Below are 6,980 nucleotides of genomic sequence, written 5' to 3'. Positions count from 1 at the left end.
CAAGAATTTGACCTCAGTGATTTCATTGCCCATAGCAAAAAAATTAGAAGCAGTCTAAATTTACCATAGGGAATGGATTAAATATATTAATATGTATTTGTATATTAACATATAATATGTTAATTGTATATGTTACTGTGACAATATATTAAATAACAAATATTTTAATATATTAATTTATAATGTTAATATATTTTGATGTATTATTTTATTTTATTTATTGGGGGGGGTTGTGGGGATTGAACTTCGGGGCACTCAACCACAGAGCCACATCCCAGCCCCATTTTGTATTTTATTTAGAGACAGGGTCTCACTGAGTTGGTTAGTGCCTTGCTTTTGCTGAAGCTGGCTTTGAATCTGTGATCCTCCTGCATTAGCCTCCAGAGCTGCTGGAATTACAGGCACATGTCCCACTGCACCCAGCTGATGTATTATTTTATAATGGTAATACAAATGTAATACTTGTAATATAATTCTATTATAAATGTAGTTATATAATACAATCCTATGCAACCATTAAAGTTAACTTTAAGAAGTATACTTAGTGACTTGGAAAAACTGAAACATATTGTTAAATTAAAATCAGTTTATTAATATTTTTCCTTTTGTAAAAGTATGTATTCTAATATGATTTTTTAAAAGAGTATAGAGATATACACCAGTATAAATACAATACAAAAATATAATCAGATACAGGCTAATAATGAATATCACTGGTGTGTCAGATTCCCATTTAATTTATATGCTCTTTCATTGTTTTCTGCTTTTTCCAAATTTCTTACGGGCAACATAATTAACTTATATAATTTAGAAAAAAAAACCCGTACATGCTAAAGCAAACTTTAAAAGACTGCTATAATGTAATACCCCAGAAATGGCGAAAATTCTTTGTGTTGGGCTTGTGAGCTTCCCAGAACAAAAGCAGCAATAGGAAATAGAAAATGAAGTTATTATTCTTGCATTAATTACTATTATTAAGAAGACAATTGCAGTCTGTTGGTTGCTGAGTTCCTGTTATTGCCTAAGTCTAAGTCTTTGGGGGAGTCTGCTTCTCTGGTTCTCTTTCATCAGCAAATCTTAGAGCATCACAAAAACATCCTGGTCCAGGTAACTTGTATTGTGGCAAAACCATTGTTGACTCTTGGTTGTGCAAATTGAGCCTCAGAGAGAAAAGGGAACATGCTACATCTCAGTGGTGGAATTCCTCAGTCTCCGAGTTGGAAATCATTTTAGAAAACGTCATGCAGCACAGTTCAATGCAGAGCCCTGGTCCCTTGTACTTGATAGACCACTGAGCTTGAACTTGGGGTCAGGGAGGGCACTTCTTCCCACAGAGCCTTGTGTTCTCTTGTTGGGCCTTAGTGCCCATCAGAAGGCCCCTCCTTATATCAAGGGAAAATCTGCATCCCTGAAAGTTTGGACCTTGGCTTCGTCCAGAGAAAACAGATTTTACCGTATTTTCTAATGCAGCTCTGATTTCTCCTAGGGTCTCCGGGAGTTGCCATCCAGTAGAAGTAGGAACAATAATTCTTTGTATGTGTAATAGCTCTGAGACACACTTTCTTCTTGCTTTTTTAATTTAACAGCTTTATTGTGGTGTAATTCATATACCATGGTTTTTGATAGTTTTTAGTTAGTGATTTTTAGTTAATTTACTAACATGTATAATCATTATTACAATCTAATTTTAGAATATTTCCATTACCCCAAATAGAAACCCCAATCTACTACCCTGTCTACCCTCTTCTTTCCCATCTCCAAAGTTTTTGTTTCTTACAGCTGTTGACAGCTAGGGTGAATTTACTGACCGTCTTTGAGGCCAGCATTGTCGATACATTTTTAAAAAATAAACTATTTACTCCATTGCTCACTCTTCCAATGGGCCCAGTTCTAAAGCATTTGGGCTAACCCAGGTTTAGTTGCTACAGAAGGCCAAAGGTCAAACAGCAACCATGCCCTTCTGTGCCTGGGTACTGCATGATATGCCAATCTCCCCCTAGATACGCTGAAAGCATCTTTTGAATAAGGTGGCCCACATGCATTTGGTGTAATTTAGTTCAGTTCAGGGATCATCAAAGCCTCTGGGAAGACAAAAGGACTCAGATCCCTTTTGAATGCTGCTGCTAGATTATTTTTAAACACTGGGGCTGGGAGTGGAGCTCAGTGGTAGGGCACTTGTCTAGCATGTGTGAGGTCCTGGGTTTGGTCCTTAGCACCACCAAATTAAAAAAAATTGCGTCTTGTGTACCTCGCTGTAATTAATGATGATTATGATTAGCTTTAGATCTCACTGAATGGAAGGAAGGGTGTTGAATGTCTTAGGTAGAAGCCCTTGGTGCGCTGATTGGAATCCAGTGAAAGCCTTCCCAGTCCCTATCCAGGGCATTTGGTTATGCAGAGGAAACAGGGAGAATTCCGTGAAGGTGCAGCCACTGGAGTGGGACCTGAGATTGAGATGTGTGCTGTGGCCACCACTCACCCCACCCCAGTCTCTCAGGAAGGAAGCTCATTTCCTGTTTGCTGAATGCATGAACTGAAGCAAGGAGCCTCAGAAGGAATGGCTATGTCCTGAAGAATTATCTTCATATTACATCTCTAACCAGGAACAGAAGTCTTAAAAGTGCAAAAACACATCTGTAGTGTGCAGCAGTGGACATGTGTTTTTAATTAATCCAGTTGCCCCCCACCCCTATGTTAATGTCATCAAGCTAATCCCTTAATCAGCTACCCGCTGCAGTTTACCCCTTCAAATGTCTTTTTTGCTTATGTTTTTTAATCTTTATTCCACAAATAAAATTGTAGCCTCAATGTCAAAACTGCTCCAAGATCTCTTAGAGTCCTAATTTGTTGAAAGATTTTAATCAAAAAACTAACTGTACCCAACCTGTTTCTCAGAAAAGGCTCCCCTAGGGGTCTGAAATGGCCATTTCTGGAAGTGTGAGGAAACCCTCCAAAAAGTAGAAATAAAACTCTGAAAAGGGTTTAAAATTCCCTGGAGCCTGTACCAGAACCTGAGTCTTCATCACCTTCTAAACACCTTTCCCTCCCGCCATTGTTCTCCTCCTCCCCCTCCTCCTCGCCCCCTCCTCCTTTTTCTTATTCTTCCTCTTCCTCCTCTACCTCCTCCTTTTCATATCTTGGCTATTTGATGACATTTTCCAAAAAGCCTTGAAAACTAGGAGATGCTTAAATCCAAAACCCTTAGAAAAAATGTGTAACACCAAACCTGAAAGCTGATTTCCAAAATGTCAACCTGCAGACTAGATCCCCTCACTTCCTGCACCATTCCTCCTCACCCACACCCTCAAGGGTAGAAGCCTTTCTGAAGAGATGGCAGCACCACCTCACAGGCCTTAGGGTAAAGCCTCACATTTAGGTTTATCCAACAGCCTCAGAAAAGTAGAAGTAAAGACAATTTTACTAGTCTCTGTGGGGATCTTTAAACCATTGGAATCTGTCTGGAAGATCTTAGCCAGCTGGCCTTCCAGGGGGTGTCCGTGGTTGCACACACACACACACACACACACACACACACGCACACACACACACACACACACACTCAAGACAGGCACAGGCATGGGCTCCACCACACATTTTTCCTGCTGTAGCTTCTTCAACATGAAGGTTTATGAAAAGGAAGCACACACCGTAAAGGAGTTTGAGGAAGATGAATAGGCCAGGCTGGCCACGGATAAGCAGAAGATGCACTGAATGTGGCTCTGCATTCTTACAGAAAAACAACTACCTGCAGAGCTCAGTGTTGGGAAATGTGAACAATGGGGAGGAAGGATGGGCAAAGGAGAAAGGAAGAGAGGAGAGAAGGTGGCCCTGCTGGAGGCAAGCAGTAGGAAGATCCCACAGGCATCCTCTGAGCACCTAATTACAATTCATAGACCTGGGGCATTTGTTACCATTCCCACAGGACTCCCATTACCCACCTTAAAAAAAAATAAAGCTATGTATGACATCCCAAGTTGCCAATGTCAGGCTTGTAGCTGTCCTTTCCCAAAATGTGCCTAAAGATGTACATAAAGTCAAGAGGAAGGTTGGATTTTCACTGTGGTTCTATTACCTTCGTTCATGTTAGCAGTAAAACTTAACATTCTAGAATGCTTATAAGTAATGTTATATGCATCTGTTAGTTCACTTAGAGCATTTCTTAAATTGTTGCATCGAGGCTCCCTTGACTGGTGAGTTTTATTTTATCAGTCATGAGGGCAACAGTATCTACAGCCCTAGCTGGAGCCTGGGGCTGATATGACACAGTACAACATTGTGTGTGCTCTGTGTGACAGCAGTGGCTCTATCACTTTCACAGATCCCAGCAGAAGGAAGACAGCCACAACTGCAGATGAGCTTGTGGGATTTGTGGCATCTTGCTATTAGCCACTTGGGAAATACCTAAAGTAGACTGACAGCAATTGGTCTGCTTAAAATAGTGTTTTATTTCCCCTCAGAAATCATGAGTTTGGTAGCATTTATAACTTCAGGGGCCCTGCCACTCCATTCCTCATCCCCTGCCCAACATCTGCCCACCAAGTCCAAGTACATAGAAAGAAGGCATATGGGAGTGAGTTGGGTGTTTGGTTTTGGGTATTCACTTTTGAACACTGTGCAGAATCCAAGTTGATAAATCCAAAGAGTGCTGTACAACAACATTTGTCACGAGGCCACATACAAGGATAGGACCATGAATATCTCTGTTGGGCCACCCAAATCCCCCAAACGTAGCAAATGCATCCACAATGGAGGAGCCTGGAATGAAGGCGTTTTCATCTACTCCCGTTGGCCACTCGTGGGGAAGGAGTAGGCAACTGAACTTGTTTAAAACAATAGCATACACCTGGAGACTACCACCAGGAGAAATGGCAGGTTCAAGGGAGGATTCTAAGGGTGTCTTCAGAGTAGTCTGAACAGGACAGGACAAGTTGAAGCTCTTACAGGCTAAACAAATCCAACCCATGCTCTCCTACAAATAAAACAGACCACACATGTCAAGAAATTTGGTTGAAAGTGGCAGGATATAAAGAAGAAATGAGAACAACCAATGAATATGTTGAGAAAATTATTAACTTTGCTGGTATAAGAAGAAACTCAAATTTAAGTCGGCCACCTAGGGGGCTGGTAGGAATGTGAAAAGCATGTACGTTAGTTAAGTTTCAAGTGCCACATGACTTCCAAGATTGCCCAATTGTCATTTGGGTCCCTCTTAATTGCAAGCTACAGTTGTGTTCAGGAAGCTCTAGTATTGCCTTTGGTACTCAACCAGGCAGTATAAGCCAGAGGCAGCAACTGGCTGAGGTGAAGCCACCCACAGGCATGTCCATCAAAACCACCACAGACTGCTAGAGGGCCTGTCACCCTGACCTTGACCCTCTGACCCTCTGCTGGTTTTTTTTTTTTCTTTAAAAAGGAAAATGTTTAAGACAGGCACAGAAACAATTTTAGAATAGGTGAGTAATTGAGTAATATTTAAAACTTCTATTTCCTTGATGCGCTCAGATCTATAACAAAAACCTACAGAAGGTATAGGTGACTTCTCAGAATATGTTGGTCTCATGGCTGTTTGTAACTTTGGCTGCTTCTCTCTGACTTAAAAGCAACTCACCAATACCACATTAGTTAAAAACTGAATGCAGACATACTTCTAAATCACATTTTTATGTGCTACAGAGCAATAAACTAATACCTAAGGATGTCGAGGTTCACACAATTGTAGTACAAAGCATGGGTGGAACCCCAGATGGATATGATCTGTTATTTACAGCTGTGGGGTTGAAACCAAAATACCCCATCCCGAAGGCTTTAATTATGGAGGTGATCATGTGTCCTCTCCTGCTGGTTTACAACATGAGCACCACAAAAATCCCAGCTAATGAAGCAGAGCTTCTTGTTCCATAAAGTTCAAAATTCCTAGCCCCAGCCCACACTGATATATTCAACTGCCTATTTGACATTTTTTTCTTAGACATCTATTCTTAAACTTAGCCATATCCCCAAACCAACTCTCCTTCACTCAAACTTGTTCCTTCTACTGTCTTTCCCATATCAGTAAGTGATATTCCAAACGGCAGTTGCTCAAGCCAGGAATTTCTTCCTCTCACACATTGTCAGCCAATCCTACCACCCCTACCACCCTATGTATCCAAACTTCAACCCCTTCTCACCAGCTCCACCTTGGCACTCTGCCCCAAGGAACTATCTCCTGCTAGAGTCTCCTCCCTGATTTCTCTGCATCTGTTATTGCACTTTCTGTTCTCAACACCGTGGACAGAGTGATCCTTTTTTAACTATAAATTAGGTTATGTCATTCCTCTCCCTAAAACCCAACTCTCACTTAGGTAAGAAGCACCTTTGTCATGCTGGCCCACGGGGCCCTCCAAGGTCTGCCCTACCACCACCAATTACCTCATGAAAATCGCCCCAGTTCCCTGTACTCTAGCCGCACAGGCCACTGAGGGTGTGGTTCACTAGTAGAGCATTTACCTAGCATGTACAAAGCCCTGGGTTAGATCCTGGTACTGCAAGAGAAAAAAGAATAGTGATCTAGCCACACAGGCCTCCCAGCCATTCCCCACAGAGGGCAGGAATGCGCTTGCCTTGGTCCCTTTGGCTTGGACCACTTTCCCTTGGCTTAGAACACTCCCCCTATATTGTCTGTACAGCTCACACCCTCCTCTCTCTGTTTTTACACAAATGTCATCTTCCTTACTACCTTTAAAAAAATCTTCTTACCCCCAGATTCCCTCTCCCCCTTCCCTGTTCTATTTTTCTTCATGGTGTTTATCACCATCACATATATTTTATTTGTTTATCATCTGTTTATCCACCAGAATGCAAACTCCATTGAGGGTAAGAATTTTTGTCTGGATTTTTTTTTCCCCTTCACTGAGCATCGAGAACAATGCCTGATACATAATGGGGACTCAACACTGATAAATGAATTAATGAATGAATTTTAGTATTTTTTAATAGTATTA

The sequence above is a fragment of the Callospermophilus lateralis genome, chromosome 14, assembly GCF_048772815.1.
Source record: "Callospermophilus lateralis isolate mCalLat2 chromosome 14, mCalLat2.hap1, whole genome shotgun sequence".
Lineage (NCBI taxonomy): Eukaryota > Metazoa > Chordata > Mammalia > Rodentia > Sciuridae > Callospermophilus > Callospermophilus lateralis.
Note: the sequence above shows the minus strand (reverse complement) of the source record.